Source organism: Zingiber officinale, chromosome 2B, assembly GCF_018446385.1.
Source record: "Zingiber officinale cultivar Zhangliang chromosome 2B, Zo_v1.1, whole genome shotgun sequence".
Lineage (NCBI taxonomy): Eukaryota > Viridiplantae > Streptophyta > Magnoliopsida > Zingiberales > Zingiberaceae > Zingiber > Zingiber officinale.
Window position 1 is genome coordinate 119,278,439 of NC_055989.1, and position 13,540 is coordinate 119,291,978.

Sequence of the window (13,540 nt, forward strand, 5' to 3'; positions counted from 1 at the left end):
AGGTGACGACGATTGAGTCGACTCCAAAGATGGGGATGCTTGTTTGGTGCTATAGGTAGAGTGCTCTGGCGAAAAATCCAAGGAGAAGGTTGTAGGACCAGATCGTGCGATAGAGTAGGGTGAATATCACTCGTTAAAAATTTATTTTCTTTTAAACAAAATTAAATAGAGATGCAACGAACAAAACAAAGTATGAAAGAATTCAAGTGGATACTTGATTCACAGTCCAGTGACTACTATTCCAAGGACTACGATCTCATGAATCATTTTGAATAAACAAATTCTCTAATGCTCTCCTCTTCGAAAAGCTTTAGGAGAAGTAGGAAAGCTCGTACAAGATATGAAGAAGATATTAACACCGTACTATAGCTTCAAATAAATGCAAATATTAAATATACCGACAATGTAGGATGTAGAGATTTGTCGTAAGTTGTCGGAGAGCCTCTCGGTGTAGCAGCAATAGTACTTGCACAAATGGAGCAATAGAGAAGAAGAGATTTTTTTTAGAATTGATTGTTGAGCCTCATATCCCGAGGTTTCTTTTATATACTCTATCTGATCGACTGATCGTCCTATCAGTCAACTTGATCCCTAATCTTTTATTGCTTACTTTGATCGAATTAGATCAATCTCACATAATCTACTTATTTGCTCGACTGATCCTCTTGATCAGTCGACTAGACTGTAGAACTTCATTTATTGTTTGATTCTATCACATCCGATCTACTCTTTCCATATGTACCCGGTCGATTAAATCTCATGATTAGTTGGCTGAACCTTTATTTCCTTTTTTGCTCAAATCAAGTTTGATATGTACTTATCTTCTCAGATCAGTCGACCAAACTCTTCAGTCAATTGAAGACTCTATTTTTCTATAAAATAAAGTTAGCATAATAATAATAATAGTAATGATCCTATAAAACAGAGTTAAAAATAGATAAGTATGCATGAATCAAACTTACAATTAACACTACAAAAAAAATTAAGTAATACCGACAGGAATACCGACTAAATATATATTCCGTCGAAAATACTTTTGGTTTTATGTCGGTATTCTCCGACGGAATCTTTATTTTGTCTGAAAATACCAATAGAATTATACTTCTGTCGGAAAACCCACTTTGTTTAGGGTTTTCTGACCAACATTTACCGACAAAATTAAGATTCTACCGATAATCTATCACATTTCTGATGGAATCTAATTCTGTCGGCAATGTCAGCTCAAAAGAAAACCTTAGCATTTCGTATTTTTTTCCACGTGCAACGACCTTCTCTCCCGTTTTCCCTCATCGTCGGTAAACGCTCCTCTTGCGCTTTTCTCTCCCTCTTTTTGACACAGGTGGCCCTTGCGGTGGCCGCTAGTTGGTTGCTTGTGACTGGGTCGATCGCCAATTGCTTGCTGGCGACTGTGCCGGTTGTCGATAGTTGTGCCAGCTGCCGGCGGCTATGCTGGCTGCCACCAGCCGACAGTAGTAGTTCCTGCTTTGAACTGGTCATTTTTGTGATAAATTTGAGCTAAATTATTTTTATTTTATAAACAGATAGCAGTTGCTACTTTTCTTCGGTTGAACTACACATCTTCAGGTATAATTTAGTAAATTATACTTTATGTTATTTAACAAGGTTCAATTAAGATATATGTTATGTTAGTATATTAATCTATAACATAATATAGTCATTTTGTTTGTTTTGTATTAGTATGTTAATCTAAGCTAATTTTTAATTCTCAATTTATTAATTTTAGGTGAAAATATCTATAAACAAATTTTGTATGTAAAATCGATTAGAAAATGAATTTATTAGAGTTGATTTTATTGCTGAAGTTGAAGAGTTTGTGAACTTTACTAAGAGTCATCCAGAATGTATAAATGGTGTTGTCTTACAGTGTCCGTATAATCATTCAAAATATAGGAATAAAGTTTACTGTGATGAGGATACCATGAAAGTACATATATTTAGAAATAGTTTTGTGCCAAATTACTATAATTAGTACTATCACGGAGAGTCTTATTTATATGAATCAATTGGGTCTTCTAATGGTTTGTCATCTTCCACAACTTTTATTGTGCTTGAATCATCAACTAATGATATTATAATGCAATCAATAGTTCACAATGCAATGAATGCTGCAGTTGATTATTCCAATATAGATGAAATACCGACACATGAATATCAACAACTATATGAAATGTTAAAGGCTCGTGAAAGAGAGGTGTGGGAAGGCATTCCCTCTAGTCATTCCCAACTATTAGCTAGTACAAGGTTATTGAATATGAAAACAGAACATCATTCTTTAGAAAGATGTTATGATGACATATATCAATTGATGTCAGAATTGTTGGTACAGGAAGCATCCGACGATCGAACCCAAGTTTTGATAATGGCAAAGGGATTCAAAGTTAAGATTACTTGTTTTCTAACATGCTTGAATGAGGTTTCAGGAAAGTCCTAACTGCGGTTAAACAGGTGGAAAATCCTAAGGGGTGGTAACCTTAGGTCCTAGGGCGCGACAACCTTAGGTGGAGGAAAATCCTAAGGGAGGGGGGTAACCTTAGGTCATAGAGGGTGGTAACCCTAGGTGGAGCAAAACCCTAGGGGGAGGTAACCTTAGGTGGTGGAAAATCCTAAGGGGCGGCAACCTTAGGTCCTAGGGAGTAGCAACCCTAGGTGGAGGAAAATCCTAATGGGGGTAACCTTAGGTCCTAGGGGTGGTAACCCTAGGTGGAGAAAAATCCTATGGAGTGGTAATCCTAGGTCCTAGGGGGTGGTAACCCTAGGCGCAAAGTTCAGTCGGTCTGGAGGATCGGACTAGCATCAGGTAAATCTCCTGAGTGGAGTAGGTGAGGACGCGTTCCCCGCAGAGGGAACAGTAGGCGTCGGGTCGACCTAGGGTTTCCGGTAGGAAATCCGAAGTCAGACCCGGACAGTCTTGAGACTGTCAATATTTTATTTACTATGACTATTATGTGCTAACTTTGTTTTGCAGGGTATGTGTTTGGGACTAACACATTTTGCAGGAACAAAGGAGCAAGTCACACCTCAGATGAACAGTATCCGAGGCGCCTCCATGGAGCTTGGAGGCGCTTCGGGAGCAAGGCGGAAGCTGTCTGCCGCAAGGAGCTGGAGGCTTCTCCATGGGACTTAGAGGCGCCTTGGACTGCTGCTTGGAGGCGCCTTGGAGTGGCGTTGAAGGCGCCTTTAGGTGGATAATGGGCAGCGAGCAGAGGCTTATCGCAGAGTGGATTTCGGGATCAAACTTCAGGTTGGAGGCGCCTTGAAGCTTAATGGAGGCGCCTTGAACACCCTATAAAAGAGGGTCTCGACCAGCAGCTTGGAGATACACATTCTAAGCGATCCTTCTGCGACAAGCTGCTAACAAGAAGTTCCCGAAGTGTTGTAGCAACATACCGACGACCCGGAGCTCTAGATTTGATATTCTTGTTGTCGGTATTGCTTTCTTTACAGTTCAAATTGTAATAAGTTTGTAATAATCTTTTGAGCTTATATTTGTTACCCACCGAAAGCGATCAACGATCGTGGGCCTTGGAGTAGGAGTCACCTCAGGCTCCGAACCAAGTAAACAACCTGTATTAGCGTTTGATTGTGTTCTTTTCTTTTCCGTTGCGTTTATTATCTCGAGTGTTTTAAATCGAATGAAATAGCCACGAGCGCTATTCACCCCCCCTAGCGCTTCTTGATCCAACAATTGGTATCAGAGCGGGGTCGCTTCGATTTGGTGCAACCACCAATCAAGCATTTTTTTGTTGTGGTTATTTTTAGTTTTACGGAGTCAATTAGAATTAGCTTAATAGCTACATTCTAATTCTTTTTACGAATCAGTTTTTGCTCGAAATTGGTGCAACACCACTCGAGCTCGTTATTTTAAAATTCTTCCCACACTACTAATCCAAGACCTAGTCTTGGGACATCTCGTTCTATTTTGTTCTTGCATATTAATTAAATGGCCCAGCAAGAAGGTTACAGCACCGTTTTGTTGGGTCTTTCGGGCCGCGAAAACCGCTTTTCGCGTCGCGGAAACCCTGAATCACCCAAGGCCAACGGATCCGTGCAAGGGAAAAACCGAACGAAAATACGAATACGAGTTTCAAAATCTTTAGATCTACTCCTAGATCTATGTGTTGAGAACTTTACCCTTGTTGCGTGCCCTTTCGCGTTCCCGCTCTTCCAAGGAGTTGCCGGATCTCAAGACCGTCAAGCGTCGGTCCTCTAGAAGTATCCACACGGACACGTAGGTGGAGAAACCTCACACAAAAGGTGTGCTAGCACCTTGGTGAGATTCGGCCAAGCAAAGAGGAGAGGGAGAGGGAGAGCTTGAGGAAGAAGAAAGGAGTAAATGAGGAGTTGAATCAAAAATTCATTTTCTTCCCCTCACTAAAGTGGCCGGCCACATTTGGTTGTGTAACCCCATTTCCACTTAATTACAATTAAGTGGAGGCCATTAAGAGGTGTCTTGTAACTCCCATGAGGTGGCACACTATGAAGATGTGGACCATTACCATTGGTCCACATCTTGCCACCTCACAATGATGTGCCAAATGAGTAACCTCCACTCATTTAATGTGGCCAACCCACATTAAATGCAATGGAGGCTTGTAACCTCCATGAGGTGGCAAAACAAGATGATGTGGAACAACACTATTGGTCCACATCTTGCCACCTCACTCATGATGTGACAAAGAGTCAAGTCAAACTTGACTCTTCCTCTTCCTCTCTAGTCAAGTCAAACTTGACTCAATCTCTCTCATGGTTGATCTAATCTAACCATTTGATTTAAGCTAACTTAATATAATGAATCTAATTCATTAAATTAAATTGATCTAATGAGTCATAATCTAAATTAGACTCATTAAATACATGAATCAACTTGAGTCTAACTCAATTAGCCCAATTTGGATTACTCTTAATCCAATTTGATTCATCATATGAATCTAATCCTCTTGGTTCATCATATGAACCAAATCTCCATCTAAATGTCCTAAGTGTGTGACCCTATAGGTTCTTGTAACGTTGGCAATGCCCTAAACCCATTTAGGAGCATAAGTAATGAGCGGTATCTAGCAACACATCATTACTACCCAAGTTACAAGAAATGTCGAGATCCAACATCACCTTGTGACTACTAATTGTGACTCCTCACAATATGTGACAATGTCCTTCTATCCTAGACATCTAGATTGATCAATATGAGGCATAGACCGTGTCATCCTGTAATCAATCTAAATCTTGAACTCCAAGTAGACACACTAAATCAAATGAGCTCAATATCCCATATTGACTCATTTGGGCATGGCCATGCACTTCGTGGTCTCACTCTATCAAGAATACCGATGTCGCTCCCGTCATATGGGAGGGATAGATCCCATCTACATCACTCATATCCCTCTACATAATTCGTTATATACCCAATAATCGCCTTTATAGTCCACCCAGTTACGGGTGACGTTTGACGAAATCAAAGTACATAACTCCTTATGTAGGGATCCATGGTGACTTCAGGTCTAAGGACTAGTAGTCATACTAATAGCCACATGAGAAAGTATATGACACTCATATAACGATCCATGATACTTTCTCATGGCGGGTCATTCAGTATACATTCTCTAATGTATACCCATGTGTCAACTTGATATCTCTATATTCATGACTTGTGAGATCAAGTCATCGAGTTGACCTATATGCTAGCCTTATTGCATTAACATTGTCCCTGAATGTTAATACTCGACTAGGAATGATTAAGAGTAGTGTTCCCTATATCATCTCACTATCGGTTCAACTAACCGATTGATATAGGTGAGAACCATCTACTCAAGGACATTATTATACTTAGTTTATTTGGCACCAATACAAGTAAGTATAATAACCAAAATCCAAATGTCTTTATTAATATACAAGAATATGATACAATGAGTCCATACAATCATCAAATGATTGGCTCTAGGGCTCTAACTAACAATCTCCCACTAGCACTAGTGCCAATCAGTATAGGCTCTAAGGCCTAATGACCTAGTGTGACCATCATGCTTTCTCTGTGCCAAAGCCTTGGTCAAGGGATCTGCGATGTTAGCCTCTGTAGGTACTCTGCAAATCTTCACATCTCCTCTATCGATAATCTCTCGAATGAGATGGAAGCGCTGTAGTATGTGCTTGGTCCGCTGGTGTGAGCGAGTTTCCTTCATGCTATAGCTCCATTGTTGTCACAATAGAGCTCAACTGGTCACGATGTTAGGAACCACCCCAAGTTCGATGATGAACTTGCGGATCCAATCGCCTCCTTTCGCCTCGATGCAAGAATATACTACATTGTAGAATCAGCCATCGTATCCTCGCTACGAACTCTTCCAATGACACCACCATTAATGCAAAATACGAACCCCGATCTATATCCCTAGTCATCGGTCTGGAAGCTAGCATCACTGTAACCCTTTACAGCTAGCTCATCATTGCCTCCATATATTAAGAAATATTCTTTAGTCCTTCTTAAGTACTTAAGAATATTCTTGACCGCTATCCAGTGACTTTCACCTGGATCTGACTGGTATCTACTCGTTATGCTCAAAGCATACGAGACATCAGGTCGAGTACATAGCATGGCGTACATGATCGATCCTATGGCTGAGGCATAAGGGATCTGATCCATGCGGTCTCTCTCCTCTCTAGAAGAGGGACCTTGAGTCTTCGAAAGACTCACGCCATGTGACATTGGCAGAAATCCCTTCTTGGAGTTCTGCATGGCAAACCGAAGGAGTACCTTGTCAATGTATGTACTCTGACTTAGGCCAAACAATCTCTTAGATCTATCTCTATAGATCTGTATCCCTAGAATACGAGATGCCTCACCTAAGTCCTTCATTGAGAAGCAACTCCCTAGCCAGGTCTTGACAGACTGAAGCATAGGGATGTCCTTCCCAATGAGTAATATGTCATCCACATACAATATGAGGAAGACAACTATATCCCCTACAACCTTCTTGTAGACACAAGGTTCATCTTCATTCTTGATGAAACCAAACTGTTTAATTGCATCATCGAATCGAAGATTCCAGCTCCGAGAAGCTTGCTTTAGTCCATAAATGGACCTATGCAGCTTGCATACTCTGTGGATCTACAAAACCCTCAGGTTGTGTCATGTACACATCCTCGAGCAGGTTTCCATTCAGAAACGCGGTTTTGACATCCATCTGCCATATCTCATAGTCATGGTAGGTTGCAATAGCAAGCATGATCCGAATGGACTTAAACATCGCTACTGGAGAAAAGGTTTCATCATAGTCAATACCATGAATCTGTTTGAAACCTTTAGCTACCAAGCGACCCTTATAAATAAGTCCATCCATGTCAGTCTTTCTCTTAAAGACCCACTTACACCCAATGGGTTTTACCCCTTCAGGTGGATCAACCAAAGTCCATACTTGGTTGGTGTACATGGATTCCATTTCGGATCTCATGGCCTCTAGCCATTTCTCGGAATCTGGTCTCATCACAGCTTCCTGATAGGTGGTAGGCTCATCCTCTATGAGCATAACGTCATCATGGTCAGACAAGAGAAATGAGTATCTCTCAGGCTGACGACGTACCCTATCAGACCTGCGAAGAGGTATGTCTACTTGAACCGGTTGTTGTTCCTCAACTCCTTGTGGAACAACATCATCCACAACACTTTGTGGTTCCAGTTCAATTTCCATCGAGGCATCAGTGCTATTGTTCGCATCTTGAACTTCTTCAAGATCGAACGCGCTCCCACTAGTCTTTCTAGAAACAAAGTCCCTTTCTAGAAAGACCCCAGTCTTTGCCACAACTACCTTGTGCTGACTGGGAATGTAGAAGTAATATCCCTTAGTTTCCTTGGGATATCCGATGAAATAGCACTTGTCGGATTTGGGTCCTAATTTGTCTGAGACTTGACGTCGTACGTAAGCCTCACAGCCCCAAATCCTCATGAAAGACACCTGGGCATCTCTCCCAGTCCATATCCTATATGGTGTCTTTATCACGGCCTTGGATGGAACTCGGTTGAGAATGAAAGCTGCCGTGTCTAGAGCATATCCCCATAGATATGTCGGAAGATCTGTGTGACTCATCATAGATCATACCATATCTAATAGGGTACGATTCCTCCTTTCGGATACACCATTCCACTGTGGTGTTCCAAGAGGAGTGAGTTGGGATAGAATCCCACACTCAACTAAATAGTCACGAAACTCATGGCTTAAGTATTCACCACCTCGATCTGATCGAAGTATTTTAATACTCTTGCCAAGCTGGTTCTGTACTTCATTCTTGAATTCTTTGAACTTTTCAAAGGATTCGGACTTATGTGTCATCAAGTACACATAACCATATCTACTGAAGTCATCAGTAAATGTGATGAAGTATCTATAACCGCCTCTAGCAGCGACATTGAAAGGGCCACATACATCACTATGTATGAGTCCTAACAAATCAGTCGCTCTCTCGCTGTGCCCACTAAAGGGAGTCTTGGTCATCTTGCCTCGTAGGCATAACTCGCATATCTCATATGATTCAAAATCAAATGAGTCCAGCAAACCATCCTTATGGAGCTGGGATAAGCGCTTGTCATTTATATGACCTAAGCGACAGTGCCAGAGATAGGTGTGGTTCATATCGTTCGATTTGAACCTCTTGGTACTAACGTTATAGATAGAGCTCTCAAGGTCTAGAATATAGAGTCCGTTCATCAGAGGTGCACTACAATAGAACATATCGTTTAAATAGACAGAACAACATTTGTTCTTTATTATAAACGAGAATCCTTTCTTGTCCAAACAAGAAACTGATATAATGTTCTTGGTTAATGCAAGCACATAACAACAATCGTCTATCTCTAGTATAAGCCCAGAGGGCAGAGATAGAAAATAAGTCCCTACAGCAACAGCAGCAACCCGTGCTCCATTGCCTACTCGTAGGTCTATCTCGCCCTTTGTCAATACTCTGCTATTTCTCAGTGCTTGTACATTAGTACAAATGTGCGAAGCACATCCGGTATCTAATACCCACGACGAAGAAATAGAGAGGTTGACTTCTATAACATTTATACCTGAAGTAGAAATCTTATTTCTCTTCTTATTAAGATCTTCCAGGTATCCTGTGAAGTTCCTCTTCCAGTGTCTTGCTTGTCCTTGATATAGTTGACGAAGATGTTCAACCATATCGTAAGCACACATCAACTCATGTTGCTTCTGAAGCTCAGAGTTCATGGTTGCGAGCATTAGACAGGACACATCTAATGCGTCATCTTGATGCTTCTTGTAAGCATCCCGGTCAGCTCGCGTGGCAGTGGTAGGAGGAGCCTCCGGAATGGGCTGCTCCAGAACGTACAGTTTACGTTCCTGAGTGAGAACTATTCTCAGGTTCCTGTATCAGTCCAGGAAATTTACTCCGTTGAGCTTGTCCTTCTCAAGGACAGAACGCAGGGAGAAAGAGTTCGAATTCGACGTCATGGTTATCTACAACAGAAAAATTTGCAGAAATAAATATCATATTCTTAAAATCATTTAATTAGGCCTTTAATTAAATGATGCTCCCACTGAATTCTATAATTCTTGTGGGACAAGATCCACATCATATTAATCCTTGAGTTAGCTTTAGCTAATACGCCCAAGGCTTAGCATGATCGGTAGGTAACGATTACCAATTACATCTATATGCAACTCTTGTTTATAGAATCAATATCCGCATTTATATTAAAACTCGAGTTAGCTTTGGCTAATACGCCCGAGAGTTAATATAGATGTGATTTTGACCTATCTTTTCCAATCGTTGGAATAATGCCTATAGTTGACTCGATCCAACCGAGTAACTAGGAATACTCAATCTAATTGAGTTTGTATTCACTCATGCGTTGATAGGCGGGACCAAGATTGTCCCTCCGTACCCTACCAAGATAATATGTATTGCTCTGCTTTGGCAGATTCAACAATACATGTGATCGAGGTAGTGATAGGTATCACGGCACGGTTAGGCATTTAGAGTTGGTTCGATCGAGATCTAATCTAATCGAAAAAAGATGCATCTTGTGCATGACTTAGATCTAATCTAATCGCAAGGGTGCATCATGTGCACGATTTAGATCTAATTTAATCGTAAGACACTAATTAATTAACTACTTATTAAATATGCATCACATACACAAGCAATTAATTAATCTATTTGTGATTTAGTCATGGCCCTACTACGATCTTCTCAAGCCAATGAGAAGATCGAATGGTCAACCTAGGGTCAACAACTTCTCCAAGCTCCTCCCTTTGACCACCTTGTGTTGCTCGTGCCCGCCTCGGAACTCCGTCTCGTGTGGACCCTCCACCACTCCAATTTGTACATTACAATTTGAAACTCGAGTTACACTCGAGTCTAACTAATTTACAACAAGAATATAAGAGAAGGCACGACGCGCAGGTCGCGAATATAATACAACACTCGCAAACACATAACGGCACGCAGGTCGTATTATGAATTACAACACAATCCAATCACATTGGGTTTTTGGGCCATGACTATTACAAAATTTAATATATAATTCAAAATTATATATTTGTCATAATTTTCTGTAATTTTAAAAATAATATTTACAATTTTACGAGTAAAATTTTCCGGCGGACCCGTTTAGCGGTTTCGGGCGCAATCGCGGAACGGATCCCCTTGCGGGGCCAGGGGCATCGCCCCTACCCGCGATCTAACCATCGCGAGGGTTCCTTTGCGATCCAACAGAGCCTAAACCCGCTGTCCCAAAACGATTTGGGCCGAGACATTGCCGTTTCGGAAAAATCTTCCCGGCGGGTTCGTTTTTAGCGATTTCGGGTGCAATCGCGGAGCAAATCCCCTTGCGGGGTTAGGGGCAGTACCCCTACCCGCGATCTAACCATCGCGAGTTGCTCCTAAGCGATCTAATGGCACCCAAGCCTGCTGTCCCAAAAAATTTTGGGGCAAAACGAAGCCGTTTTGGAAAAATCTTTCCGGTAGCCGAAGCCTACAAGCGTCTAAACACTTGTGCTTCGATTACTCGAGAAAAATACTAATAAAAACCCAAAAATCATAATTTTACAGAAAATTACAGAAACTTTAGTTCTCATAAAACCAAAAAACAAACTCGTACTCGCCTTGCACGTGACTCTGATACCACTGTTGGGTCTTTCGGGCCGCGAAAACCGCTTTTCGCGTCGCGGAAACCCCGAATCACCCAAGGCCAACGGATCCGTGCAAGGGAAAAACCGAACGAAAATACGAATACGAGTTTCAAAATCTTTAGATCTACTCCTAGATCTATGTGTTGAGAACTTTACCCTTGTTGCGTGCCCTTTCGCGTTCCCGCTCTTCCAAGGAGTTGCCGGATCTCAAGACCGTCAAGCGTCGGTCCTCTAGAAGTATCCACATGGACACGTAGGTGGAGAAACCTCACACAAAAGGTGTGCTAGCACCTTGGTGAGATTCGGCCAAGCAAAGAGGAGAGGGAGAGGGAGAGCTTGAGGAAGAAGAAAGGAGTAAATGAGGAGTTGAATCAAAAATTCATTTTCTTCCCCTCACTAAAGTGGCCAGCCACATTTGGTTGTGTAACCCCATTTCCACTTAATTACAATTAAGTGGAGGCCATTAAGAGGTGTCTTGTAACTCCCATGAGGTGGCACACCATGAAGATGTGGACCATTACCATTGGTCCACATCTTGCCACCTCACAATGATGTGCCAAATGAGTAACCTCCACTCATTTAATGTGGCCAACCCACATTAAATGCAATGGAGGCTTGTAACCTCCATGAGGTGGCAAAACAAGATGATGTGGAACAACACTATTGGTCCACATCTTGCCACCTCACTCATGATGTGGCAAAGAGTCAAGTCAAACTTGACTCTTCCTCTTCCTCTCTAGTCAAGTCAAACTTGACTCAATCTCTCTCATGGTTGATCTAATCTAACCATTTGATTCAAGCTAACTTAATATAATGAATCTAATTCATTAAATTAAATTGATCTAATGAGTCATAATCTAAATTAGACTCATTAAATACATGAATCAACTTGAGTCTAACTCAATTAGCCCAATTTGGATTACTCTTAATCCAATTTGATTCATCAAATGAATCTAATCCTCTTGGTTCATCATATGAACCAAATCTCCATCTAAATGTCCTAAGTGTGTGACCCTATAGGTTCTTGTAACGTTGGCAATGCCCTAAACCCATTTAGGAGCATAAGTAATGAGCGGTATCTAGCAACACATCATTACTACCCAAGTTACAAGAAGTGTCGAGATCCAACATCACCTTGTGACTATTAATTGTGACTCCTCACAATATGTGACAATGTCCTTCTATCCTAGACATCTAGATTGATCAATATGAGGCATAGACCGTGTCATCCTCTAATCAATCTAAATCTTGAACTCCAAGTAGACACACTAAATCAAATGAACTCAATATCCCATATTGACTCATTTGGGCATGGCCATGCACTTCGTGGTCTCACTCTATCAAGAATACCGATGTCGCTCCCGTCATATGGGAGGGATAGATCCCATCTACATCACTCACATCCCTCTACATAATTCGTTATATACCCAGTAATCGCCTTTATAGTCCACCCAGTTACGGGTGACGTTTGACGAAATCAAAGTACATAACTCCTTATGTAGGGATCCATGGTGACTTCAGGTCTAAGGACTAGTAGTCATACTAATAGCCACATGAGAAAGTATATGACACTCATATAACGATCCATGATACTTTCTCATGGCGGGTCATTCAGTATACATTCTCTAATGTATACCCATGTGTCAACTTGATATCTCTATATTCATGACTTGTGAGATCAAGTCATCGAGTTGACCTACATGCTAGCCTTATTGCATTAACATTATCCCTGAATGTTAATACTCGACTAGGAATGATTAAGAGTAGTGTTCCCTATATCATCTCACTATCGGTTCAACTAACCGATTGATATAGGTGAGAACCATCTACTCAAGGACATTATTATACTTAGTTTATTTGACACCAATACAAGTAAGTATAATAACCAAAATCCAAATGCCTTTATTAATATACAAGAATATGATACAATGAGTCAATACAATCATCAAATGATTGGCTCTAGGGCTCTAACTAACACGTTCGTTCCCCGCTCTTCACCGGAGGAGATTTCGGGTACTGGAAAGGGCGAATGGAGAATTTTTTAAAAATATAGTTCGAGATGTGGATGATCGTCAAGACTGGGTTTTAACTGCCAACCGACGAAGGCGGCAAGCCTACACCCTGCGAGAACTGGGAACCAGCCCTAATCAAGAAGGTCGAGGCAAATGCCAAAGCAATGTATACACTTCAGTGCGACCTAACCAATGAGGAGCTGAACTGCGTCTACCCCTTCTCAAGTGCAAAATAGCTATGGGAGAATCTGATTGAGCTACATGAAGGTATTTCTGATATGAAAATAGGTAAGTATGTTTAAATAAACGAATTATTTGAGCAGACTAATACTATTCCGATCGAGAAAGGAGTTGCATTATTTGCAG